Raw genomic sequence first — 13,164 nt, forward strand, 5'->3', positions numbered from 1 at the left:
GGAGAGGGAAAAGGAATTTCATGGGTAAAGGACCTCCGGGACTTACACTCAGTTCTGAAAAGCTGCATTTCATGGGTAAATGCCACAGAGGTTTGTCTTTAGACAGAACAGGAAAGAGTCCCAGAAATACACCCACACTTATATGATCAATTAACCTGCAACAAAGGAGGCAAAACTACACAATGGGAAAAAAACAGCCTCTTGAATAAGTGGTGTTGGAAAAACTGGACAGTTACATGCAAAAGAATGAAACTGGACTACCTTCTCACAGCATATACAAAAATAAACTCAAAATGGATTAAAGACAAATATAAGAACTGAAACCATAAAACTCCTGGGAGAAAACATAGGCAGTACACTCTTTGGCATTTGTCTTAGCAATATTTTTTTGGATATGTCTCCTCAGGCAAAAGAAACAAAAGCAAAAATAACCAAATAGTACTACATCAAACTAAAAAGCATTTGCTCAGCAAAGGAAAGCATCAATAAAATGAAAAAGCCACCTACTGAATGGGAGAAGATATTTGCAAACAATATGTTCCATATGGGTTTAATATCCAAAATATATTTTTTTAAAAAACTCATACAACTCAATAGCAAAAAAACAAACAACCTGATTAAAATATGGGAAGGGAACCTAAATAAACATTTTTCCAAAAAAGACATACAGATGGCTAACAGACACATGAAAATATGCTCAACATCACTAATCATCAGGGAAATGCAAATCAAAACCACTATGAGATATCACCTCACACCTGTCAGAATGGCTGTTATCAAAAAGACAAAAGATAACAAGTGTTGGTGAGGATGTGGAGAAAAGGGAACCCTTGAGCACTGTTGGTAGGATTGTTAATTGTAACCACTGTGGAAAACAGTATGGAGATTCTTCAAAAAATTAAAAATAGAACTACCATATGATCCAGCAATTTCAATTCTGGGTATTTACCTAATGAAAACAAAAACACTAATTCGAAAAGATATATGCACCTCTATGTTCATTGCGGCATTATTTACAAAAGCCAAGATACGGACGCAATGTAAGTGTCCACCAATAGAAGAATGGATAAAGAAGATGTGACACACACACACACACACACACACACACACACACACACACATATATATACACCTTCATACATACATACACACACACACAGAGAAATATTACTCAGCCATAAAAAATGAAATCTTGTTATTTGCAACAACAAGGATGGATATATAAGGTATTATGGTAAGAGAAATAAGTCAGAGAAAGACAAATACCCCATGATCTCAGTTATATGTGGAATCTAAAAAACAAACAAGGCAGAGATTGGTTCAAGATGGTGGAGTAGAAAGATGTGCACTCACTCCCTCTCGCGAGAGCACCAGAATCACAACTAACTGCTGAACAATCATCGACAGGAAGACACTGGAACTCACCAAAAAAGATACCCCACACCCAAAGACAAAGGGGAAGCCGCAATGAGATGGTAGGAGGGGCGCAATCACAATAAAATCAAATCCCATAACTGCTGGGTGGGTGACTCACAAACTGGAGGACACTTATACCACAGAAGTCCACCCACTGGAGTGAAGGTTCTGAGCCCCATGTCAGGCTTCCCAACCTGGGGTCCCAGCAAAGGGAGGAGGAATTCCTAGAGAGTCACACTTTGAAGGCTAACGGGATTTGATTGCAGGACTTTGACAGGACTGGGGGAAACAGAGACTCCACTCTTGGAGGGCACACACAAAGTACTGTGCGCATCGGGACCCAGGGGAAGGAGCAGTGACCCCATAGGAGACTGAAGCAGGCCTGCTAGTGTTGGAGGGCCTCCTGCAGAGGCAGGGGGTAGCTGTAGCTCACCATGGGGACAAGGACACTGGCAGCAGAAGTTCTGGGAAGCACCCCTTGGCATGAGCCCTCCCAGAGTCCGCCACTAGCCCCACCAAAGAGCCGAGTAGGCTCCAGTGCTGGGTCACCTCAGGCCAAACAAACAACAGGGAGGGAACTCAACCACACCCATCAGCAGACAAGCGGATTACAGTTTTACTGAGCTCTGCCCACCAGAGCAACACCCAGCTCTATCCACCACCAGTCCCTCCCATCAGGAAGCTTGCACAAGCTTCTTAGATAGACTCATCCACCAGAGGGCAGACAGTAGAAACAAGAAGAACTACAATTCTGCAGGCTGTGGAAGGAAAACCACATTCAAATAAAGATAGACAAAATGAAAAGGCAGAGGACTATGTACCAGATGAAGGAACAAGATAAAACCCCAGGAAAACAACTAAATGAAGTGGAGATAGGCAACCTTCCAGAAAAAGAATTCAGAATAATGATAGTGAAGATGATCCAGGACCTCGGAAAAAGAATGGAGGCAAAGATCGAGAAGATGCAAGAAATGTTTAGCAAAGACCTAGAAGAATTAAAGAACAAACACGTGGAAGAATTAAAGAATAAACAAACAGAGATGAACAATACAATAACTGAAATGTAAAATACACTAGAAGGAATCAATAGCAGAATAGCTGAGGCAGAAGAATGGATAAGTGACCTGGAAGACAGAATGGTGGAATTCACTGCCGTGGAACAGAATGAAAAGAAATGAAGACAGCCTAAGAGACCTCTGGGACAATATTAAACACAACAACATTCACATTATAGGGGTCCCAGAAGGAGAAGAGAGAGACAAAGGACCCAAGAAAATATTTGAAGAGATTATAGTCAAAAACTTCCCTAACATGGGAAAGGAAATAGCCACCCAAGTCCAGGAAGCACAGAGAGTCCCAGGCAGGATAAACCCAAGGAGAAACATGCCAAGGCACATAGTAATCAAATTGACAAAAATTAAGGACAAAGAAAAATTATTGAAAGCAACAAGGGAAAAATGACAAATAACATACAAGGGAACTCCCATAAGTTAACAGCTGATTTCTCAGCAGAAACTCTACAAGCCAGAAGGGAGTGGCACAATATATTTAAAGTGATGAAAGGGAAGAAACTACAACCAAGATTACTCTACCTAGCAAGGATCTCATTCAGATTCGACAGAGAAATCAAAAGCTTTACAGACAAGCAAAAGCTAAGAGAATTCAGCACTACCAAACCAGCTCTACAACAAATGCTAAAGGAACTTCTCTAAGTGGGAAACACAAGAGAAGAAAAGGACCTACAAAAACAAACCCATAACGATTAAGAAAATGGTAATAGGAACATACATATCAATAATTACCTTAAACATGAATGGATTAAATGCTCCAACCAAAAGACACAGGCTTGCTGAATGGATATGAAAACAAGACCCATCTATATGCTGTCTCCAAGAGACCCACTTCAGACCTTGGGACACATACAGACTGAAAGTGAGGGGATGGAAAAAGAGATTCCATGCAAATAGAAATCAAAAGAAAGCTGGACTGGCCATACTCATATAAGATAAAATAGATTTTAAAATAAAGAATGTCACAAGAGACAAGGAAGGACACTACATAATGATCAAGGGATAAATCCAAGAAGAAGATGCAACAATTATAAATATACATGCACCCAACATAGGAGCACCTCAATCGACAGTAACACAATAATAGTGGGGGACTTTAGCACCTCACTTACACCAATGGACAGGTCATCTAGACAGAAAATTAATAAGGAAACACAAGCTTTAAAAGACACAATAGACCAGATAAATTTAATTGATATTTATAGGACATTCCATCCAAAACCAGCAGATTACACTTTCTTCTCAAGTGCACACAGAACATTCTCCAGGATAGATCACATCTTGGGTCACAAATCAAGCCTCGGTAAATTTAAGAAAATTGAAATCATATCAAGCATCTTTTCCAACAACGCTGTGAGATTAGAAATCAATTACAGGGAAAAAAACATAAAAAACACAAACACATGGAGGCTAAACAATACGTTACTAAATAACAAAGAGATCACTGAAGAAATCAAAGAAGAAGTCAAAAAATACCTAGAGACAAATTACAAAGAAAACATGATGATCCAAAACTTATGGGAGGCAGCAAAAGCAGCTCTAAGAGGGAAGTTTATAGCAATACAAGCCTACCTCAAGAAACAAGAAAAATCTCAAATAAACAATCTAACCTTACACCTAAAGGAACTACAGAAAAAAGAACAAAAAAAACCAAAGTTAGTAGAAGGAAAAAAACCATAAAGATCAGAGCAGAAATAAATGAAATAGAAACAATAGCAAAGATCAATAAAACTAAAAGCTGGTTCTTTGAGAAGATAAACAACATGGATAAACCTTTAGCCAGACTCATCAAGAAAAAGAGGGAGAGTACTCAAATCAATAAAAGTAGAAATGAAAAAGGAGAAGTTACAATGGACACCGCAGAAATACAAAGCATCGTAAGAGACTACTACAAGCAACTCTATGCAAATAAAGTGGACAACCTGGAAGAAATGGACAAATTCTTAGCAAAGCACAACCTTCTAAGACTGAACCAGGAAGAAATAGAAAATATGAACAGACCAGTCACAAGTAATGATACTGATACCGTGATTAAAAATCTTTCAGCAAACAAGAGTCCAGGACCATATGGCTTCACAGGTGAATTCTATAAAACATTTAGAGAAGAGCTAACACCCATCCTTCTCAAACTCTTCCAAAAAATAGCAGAGGAAGGAGCACTCCCAAACTCATTCTATGAGGCCACCATCACCCTGATAACAAAACCAGACACAGATACTACAAAAATATATATTTTTGTAGTATCAATATCAAATATCACTGATGAATATAGATGCAAAATTCCTCAACAAATTACTAGCAAACAGAATCCAACAACACATTAAAAGGATCAAACACCATGATCAAGTGGGATTTATCCCAGGGATGCAAGAATTCTTCAGTATACGCAAATCAGTCAATGTGATACACCATATTAACAAATTGAAGAATAAAAACCATATGATCATCTCAATTGATGCAGAAAAAGCTTTTGACAAAATTCAACACCAATTTATGATAAAAACTCTCCAGAAAGTGGGCATAGAAGGAACCTACCTCAACATAATAAAGGCCATATACGACAAACCCACAGCAAACATCATTCTCAGTGGTAAAAAACTGAAAGCATTTCCTCTAAGATCAGGAGCAAGACAAGGATGTCCACTCTCACCACTATTATTCAACATAGTTTTGGAAGTCCTAGCCATGGCAATCAGAGAAGAAAAAGAAATAAAAGGAATACAAATTGGAAAAGAAGAAGTAAAACTGTCACTGTTTGCAGATGATATGGTAGAGAATAGAGAGAATAGAGAATCCTAAAGGTGCCACCAGAAAACTACTAGAGCTAATCAATGAATTTGGTAAAGTAGCAGGATACAAAATTAATGCACAGAAATTTCTTGCATTCCTATACACTAATGCTGAAAAATCTGAAAGAGAACGTAAGGAAACACTCCCATTTACCATTGCAACAAAGAGAATAAAATACCTAGGAATAAACCTACCTAAGGACGTCAAAGACCTGTACTCAGAAAACTATAAGAAACTGTTGAAAGAAATCAAAGATGACACAAACAGATGGAGAGATATACCATGTTCTTGGATTGGAAGAATCAACATTGTGAAAATAACTATACTACCCAAAGCAATCTACAGATTCAATGCAATCCCTATCAAACTACCAATGGCATTTTTTACAGAACTAGAACAAAAAAATCTTAAAATTTGTATGGAGACACAGAAGACCCAGAATAGCCAAAGCATTCTTGAGGGGGAAAAACGGAGCTGGAAGAATCAGACTCGCTGACTTCAGACTATACTACAAAGCTACAGTAATCAAGACAGTATGGTACTGGCACAAAAACAGAAATATAGATCAATGGAACAGGATAGAACGCCCAAAGATAAACCCATGAACCTATGGTCAACTAATCTATGACAAAGGAGGCAAGGATATACACTGGAGAAAAGAGACTCTCTTCAATAAGTGGTGCTGGGAAAACTGGACAGCTACATGTAAAAGAATGAAATTAGACCACTCCTTAACACCATACACAAAAATGAACTCAAAATGGATTAGAGACCTAAATGTAAGACCGGACACTCTAAAACTCTTAGAGGAAAACATAGGCAGAACACTCTTTGACATAAATCACAGCAAGATCTTTTTTGATCCACCTCCTAGAGTAATGGAAATAAAAACAAAAATAAACAAAATGGACCTAATGAAACTTAAAAACTTTTGCAAAGCAAAGGAAACTACAAACAAGATGAAAAGACGACCCTCAGAATGGGAGAAAATATTTGCAAACAAATCAATGGACAAAGGATTAATCTCCAAAATATATAAACAGCTCATACAGCTCAATATTAAAAAAACAAACAACCCAATCGAAAAATGGGCAGAAGACCTAAATAGACATTTCTCCAAAGAAGACATACAGATGGCCAAGAAGCACATGAAAAGCTGCTCAACATCACTAATTATTAGAGAAATGCAAATCAAAACTACAATGAGGTATCACCTCACACCAGTTAGAATGGGCATCATCAGAAAATCTAGAAACAACAAATGCTGGAGAGGGTGTGGAGAAAAGGGAACCCTCTTGCACTGTTGGTGGGAATGTAAATTGATACAGCCACTATGGAGAAGAGTATGGAGGTTCCTTAAAAAACTAAAAATAGAATTACCATATGACCCAGCAATCCCACTACTGGGCATATACCCTGAGAAAACCACAATTCAAAAAGAGTCATGTACCACAATGTTCATTGCAGCAGTATTTACAATAGCCAGGTCATGGAAGCAACCTAAATGCCCATCGACAGACGAATGGATAAAGAAGTTGTTGTACATTTATACAATGGAATATTACTCAGTCATAAAAAGGAACGAAATTGGGTCATTTATAGAGACATGGTGGGATCTAGAGACTGTCATACAGAGTGAAGTAAGTCAGAAAGAGAAAAACAAATATCGTATATTAACGCATATATGTGGAACCTAGAAAAATGGTACAGATGAACCGGTTTGCAGGCCAGAAATAGAGACACAGATGTAGAGAACAAACATATGGACACCAAGGGGGGAAAGTGGCGGGGGGGGGTGGTAGTGGTAGGATGAATTGGGAGACTGGGATTGACATATATACAGTAATATGTATAAAATAGTTAACTAATAAGTACGTGCTGTTTAAAAAATAGATTAAATAAAATTCTTCCCTGGTGGCGCAGTGGTTGAGAGACTGCCTACCAATGTAGGGGACACAGGTTCGAGCCCTGGTCTGGGAGGATCCCACATGCCGCGGAGCAACTAAGCCTGTGAGCCACAGCTACTGAGCCTGTGCATCTGGAGCCTGTGCTCTGCAACAGGAGAGGCCGCGACAGTGAGAGGCCCGCGCACCGCGATGAAGAGTGGCCCCCACTCGCCGCAACTGGAGAAAGCCCTCGCACAGAAACGAAGACCCAACACAGCCAAAAATAAATAAATTAATTAATTTTTTAAAAATCTATAAAAAAAATTTAAAAATTCAAAAACAAAACCAAAAACGATAAAACAAACAAGCAAAATGAAAACAGACTTATAGATACAGAGAACAAACAGATGGTTGCCAGAGGGGAGGGGGTAGGGGTTGGGCAAAATAGGCACAGGCAAAGAGGATTAAGAGGTACAAATTTTGACTTATAAATGAGCAGGGATGTAATATACAGCATAGGGAATATTGTCAGTAATACTATGATAACTTTGTATGGGGACAGATGGTTACTAGACGTTATGCCAATTACTTCGTAACGTTTGTAAATGTTACCTCACTATGTTGTACACCTGAAACTAACATTATATTGTACATCATCTATATTTCAATATATAAAATATTTTTTAAAAGAGCAGGAAGGAACATTTCCTATATTCTCTGGTCATTCTCATTTAGACCCAAACTGTTCTTCAGATGTGGCAATGAGCTGTTCAGGAATTTTATTCAATTAGGATTAATTCAATTAGGATGTCTAAAAGGTTTTTGTGTCCTATCTCCCACCAGTTACCTCAGACCATTTCTTTGGAGTTAAATACATTCCAAATAGGTATCCCAATTTTTTCCTCAAAAGCAGTACTGACTCAGGAAAGGTTTCTAATATCCTTCACAGTAATGCTTGAACCCTAGAAGAACCACATAGCATATTAGCCTAGTTATTAGATTTTATTTTAAAACTCCAACTGGGAAATATTTGAACAATAGGAGTTCAGAATTGAGAGCAGTAATCGTTGTACAGCTGATATTTATTGAGCCCTTATAGAATGGAAAACATAGTGCCACACCTCTTATACAAATTATTTCATTTGAATCTTACAATATCCCTATGAGGTAAACACTGTTATGATTTTCATTTTCAAATAAGACTAGATTTGTCATTAATATTTCTTCAGGTCAAGTGGCCACGAAGGACTTCCCTGGTGGCACAATAGTTAAGAATCCACCTGCCAATGCAGGGGACACAGGTTCGATCCCTGGTCCAGGAAGATCCCACATGCTGCAGAGCAACTAAGCCCATGCGCCACAACTACTGAGCCTGCTCTCTAGAGCCCGTGAGCCACAACAAGAGAAGCCACCGCAATGAGAAGCCCATGCACCACAAGGGGAAGAGTAACCCCCGCTCCCCGCAACTAGAGAAAGCTGCGCCCAGCAACAAAGACCCAACGCAGCCAGAAAAAAATGGCCCCCAAAATGACAAAGGGGTAGAGTTAGGGTAAGAGTAATAGAACATTTTTTAATATATCCCCCTCCAACCCCCTCACTTCTCCAATGTTCTCTCAAATATCTTATTCCATCAACCAAGGTGGTTCAAAATTCATTTATTTGTCCTACTGCTTCCCTGACATGGATTGGTTACTAGATATATCCCTGAAAATTATCCAGGAAAAAAAAAAAAAACAACACAGTAAAACCTTAAAAGAGTCAATTAAAGACATTTAACTCTTTAAAGGACCCAAGAATGAAATATGCCTCCAAGAAAAGAGTATATGCAAATTATGAAATTGTGAAAGCTAAAAATCCAACAGAGAACCTAACTGCCAGGCTAGCCCCATGAACAGACTCTTCCATGTAATTCAGTGGAAATGATTCCACTGGAGTTATGCAAAAGAGAAGGAGAAAGAGAGATTTGCTGAGAAATGTAGGATCAATTAGGCCAATATAATGAAGAGCTTTGGTTGATATGCACCCTTTGGCCAGCTCCCTCCCTCAAAGAGAAGGCCACAGCTGAGAGAGTTCTTACAGAGGCACGTGACTACCTGGGGCAACGGAGTTAGTACAAAAACACATTTATAAGATGACAGTGACAAGCTAGCTGATGATGAAATCCAGCTCTAAAATATACCCAATGACTTACATCACCCTTGGAGTTTCCAACTTAATATTTTCTCACAGTGTCTAACCGCAGAAAAGCTGGATCTCAAAATCTCCATAAAGGGAGAATACTTAGGAAGCAGTTACATAGTAGATCCTTGTTTCTGTTTTTGTTGTTGTTGCTGTCGTCATCATTAGCTATGTTTTACAATATATCTTCTTTAATGGAGACACAATGTTCTTCAACTCACCCGTTCTTAGAAGTATGGAGTTGCAACAGTGGTGAAGGTGTATCTTTTCAGTGCTCAAGTCAGAGGTAAAATAAGTTCTTCTTTCTCACTGCTCCACCAGGATCCAGACTTCCCCTATAAAACTTGTGAGGATGAAACACTTATATCAGCATATAAATGAATGCAAAGAATCAGTTGCATTTATACATAGTTGCAGCAACAGTGTACATATACAAAACTCTAGGGCTTGTGAAAAACTGCTGGTACAGAAAAAAATAAGATAAAGAAAAGAAAAGGGAGGAGAGGAGATAGAAAAAGAGGGAGGGAAGGGGAGGGGAGAGAGAAAGGAGAGGAGAAGAGAAGAGGGGAGAGGAGAAGGAAAGGGAAAGGAAGAGCTCTTGGGCAAATACAAGAGGTGAAAAGACTTCATTTGTTTTATGCCTCTTAATGTCATGAGTTTATCTGTATTATATGCATTATATCTGTATTATAACTCCGGAGGTAATTTGGATCACCCTCATTTTTCAGAAAGAGAAATCGGTGCTTAAAGAAGTAAAGTAGGCTATGCTACTAAAAAGCATCAACCCCAGGATTTGATCCTAGGTCTCCATGATTTTAAAACTACCCATTCTCTTTCATTTTATCTCATTACCTTTCTTCCCAAGAGAATGCTCCTTTGATGCACACTTTCAATTCTGTAAGTGCAGATAACATATATCCAGTGGCAAGAAGACGGAAGTCTTTTCATTGATTCAGAATGAGGTTATTCTTCTTCTCATCAAAAGAGAGACTGGATGTAGGAGAAAGAGGAGGCAAATATTCATCCTGTGATTTGGCTATGACCTAAACACAGACGATATTTCCTGATCCCTCTTCCTAGGCCCCTTTATCACCTGGACAGTGTGTAGAGTAGAGAAATACATTGAATATGGTATACCTCTACTCAGTAACTAGAATACAATAGTTCCGTCTTCCAATTGTAGCAAATTTAGCAAATAAACCTGTGCTCCAAATCCTCTTGCCTTTTTCCTCTCTTGAAGCAACTGTCTATACACAGTCAAGTCTTTATGACAACCTTAGCAGTTCCTTGAGAGGGTAGGCAGACAGTCCAGTGGTTAAGTCCATGGGATTTGGCATTATATCTAGGTTTAAATTCAGGCTCCATCATGGATGTGGCCCTGGGGCAAATTATTTTACTTCTCTTCTCTTTCTGTGGTTTCTCAATCTCTAAAATGGGGATAATAACATCTCGGAGTTGCTATTAAATTTTTGTAAAATGATGTGCATAATGTTCCTAGCACAGTGCCTAAGACATAGAGAGTCAGCACATTTTTCTTGAATTATTGCTCTGATCTAGCTCAATAAGCTGTCAAGGAGACAAATTACAGTACTTTGAGTTAGCTTTAAGGTCTAGGGAATTATTCTGATGGCTTCCATTTGCTACAGTGAAGTTTATCTGGAGGAAAAGAAGCTGTTCAAAAAGCTATCTCAAGAGACCTGAGCTATTCAGGTTGTCCCAATTTTTTTCCTATGTTCTAAGTCTAGTGCAAACAAAATTGCAACCTATTAAGTATTTAGTATTTAATATAGCTGATAAATTCATTTTAGGTCCAGTTTGTGATATTGCAGTATGGTATTGTATTATTGTATACATATAATATTGTTTAATGAATGTGCATGGTGATTTATGAGGATTCTAAAGAGCTTTAACCACAATTTTGAGCAATTTACATCATAGTAGAATTTTAAGTGTCATATCTTCACCTTTACAGCATATTGCTCAGTCTATATGGTTTATTTAACAACAAGATCTTGGTGAAGAATACAGCCTCCAAGGATAACATTAGACTTTAAATGATCTGCTTTTGACCTGCATTGTAGTAAAGAGCAGGGACAGCCCGTGTATTTTACTACTTCCTCCATCAAAACCACAACTACCGCCAGTACCCAACAATTACTGCTCCTCCAACCTATTCTACTTCTTAAACATTGACGGTTGGAAAAAAATTGACTAATTTAGTGAAGCTAAGTTATTTGTATGTTTGCTGAGATAGTACTGTGAATTACCATAAAAACTTGTGCCAAAAGCAAGATATAGACGTTGTAGTGGTGATCAGAGGGTTCAAAGCCCATTTCCAACACTAATTAACAGTGTGGAGTTGAATAAATTAACCTGTCCAAGCCTCAATTTCTACATCTACAAAATCTAGACAGATTCAAAACAGTGATTATTCCGTTAGATTAGACTAGATATTTTGATTAGATAGTGTTAAGTGTTCCATATACAATAAACACTCAACAGGTAGTAGCTACTCTATGCTAGAATACAATCAATTCATTTTCAAATTATAATTCTACCCCTATTTCCCTTTTCCCTTTTTGAAAAATCTACATATTTTTCCTTTCCACTCTTTATCCTACAGTATTATTTGTGTTTATAAAACCTCCTTAAATCCTTTGTGGAGGGAGACTAGGTATTAAGAAAAATGCATACACACAAGTAACTCAATAACATTTTTATCTTTCTTCAGAGAAAAACTTTATAATCTGAGTATTGATCTTGTGATTTCAAGATCTTGTGATTTTTTTGCACAGTGGCAGATCATTTGGTGCTTTCTAACTTGAATACAAAGTGGTGTCTCAGGAGAGGGTCAGGAGGGTTGTGTGAGGACCCTAATGAAGAATACTCAGGCATCTTTGCCTTCAAACCTCTTTTCCCAGCCAAGATGGAAAATGTGAGTTAAACACTTCCACTCTAACTGACTCATTTGGCAGAAAAATATGTCCAAGTGCCAAGAGGAATAGAAAACAAAAACAAAAACAGAAACTCGTGGGGAAAAAAGCACAGGAAGAAGGAGGAGAAAAGAGAAGCATGTTATATTCCATCAAGCTATTAAAAAAATTTTTTGAGGATTAAAAAGGAAGACGCATTGACCTTCACAGGTGAAAGCAGAGCTCTGGAAATACAACACTTCTTAAAGTACATTTCACACCAAAGTATCTCTCAAATACACTGTCTTTAACCCTTTTATGGGAAAGATAAATAATGGAATGAGGTTTAAGTATCTAGAAAGTTTATGTCAAAGAAGAATTAAAAGACAGGTTTATGGGGTATATTATCCCATTTAATCAAAAAACAATTATTTAGCACCAGCTAAGTACAAGGCATTCTGCTGAAAATGCAGGTGAGAAACAAACAAGGCATGGTTTGTGCTGGGAGTTTACCATATATTAGAAGCAAAATTCAGGTATGCAAATAAAAACATGTGCATGTCATAAACTTTAGGATGGAAATACCAATTATGCAAACACAGGGAAATATTTTCTAATTATTGCCAGGTTTGGACTTTTTTTCCTCTGTAAAGTGAGGGAGTTGTCTTAGGCTCCTCAGGGCTCTTCCAGCTTTAATATTTTGTGACAATATATTTATAAAAATATTTATTTCACTACTTTTTAGCAGAGAGCTAGAAGAATTTTGCCTTTAATAAATTAGGCACTTGTACCAGAGAATGCAGAGGCTTTTGAACAAATGCCTTGGTTCAGTAGGACAAAGATATTCTCACTGATTAGCAACTGGAGAAACAAAAAACAATTAGCCAAAAAAAAAAAAAAAAAGTATTTTAA

General features: G+C 37.9%; 1 long non-coding RNA gene across 2 annotated transcripts in view; it reads left to right on the forward strand.

The window, feature by feature from the left end:
• LOC309632770 overlaps window positions 1-7,463 on the forward strand; it is a 114,788-nt gene extending 107,325 nt beyond the window's left edge. For both annotated transcript variants that reach the window (XR_014247050.1, XR_014247051.1), the window contains one exon: window positions 7,200-7,463. This is a non-coding gene — a long non-coding RNA (uncharacterized lncRNA). The remainder of the gene's footprint in view (window positions 1-7,199) is intronic.
• The last annotated feature ends 5,701 nt before the right edge of the window (window positions 7,464-13,164 follow it).

This window comes from Balaenoptera borealis (assembly GCF_965194805.1).
Source record: "Balaenoptera borealis genome assembly, chromosome: 8".
NCBI classification, from domain to species: Eukaryota; Metazoa; Chordata; class Mammalia; order Artiodactyla; family Balaenopteridae; genus Balaenoptera; species Balaenoptera borealis.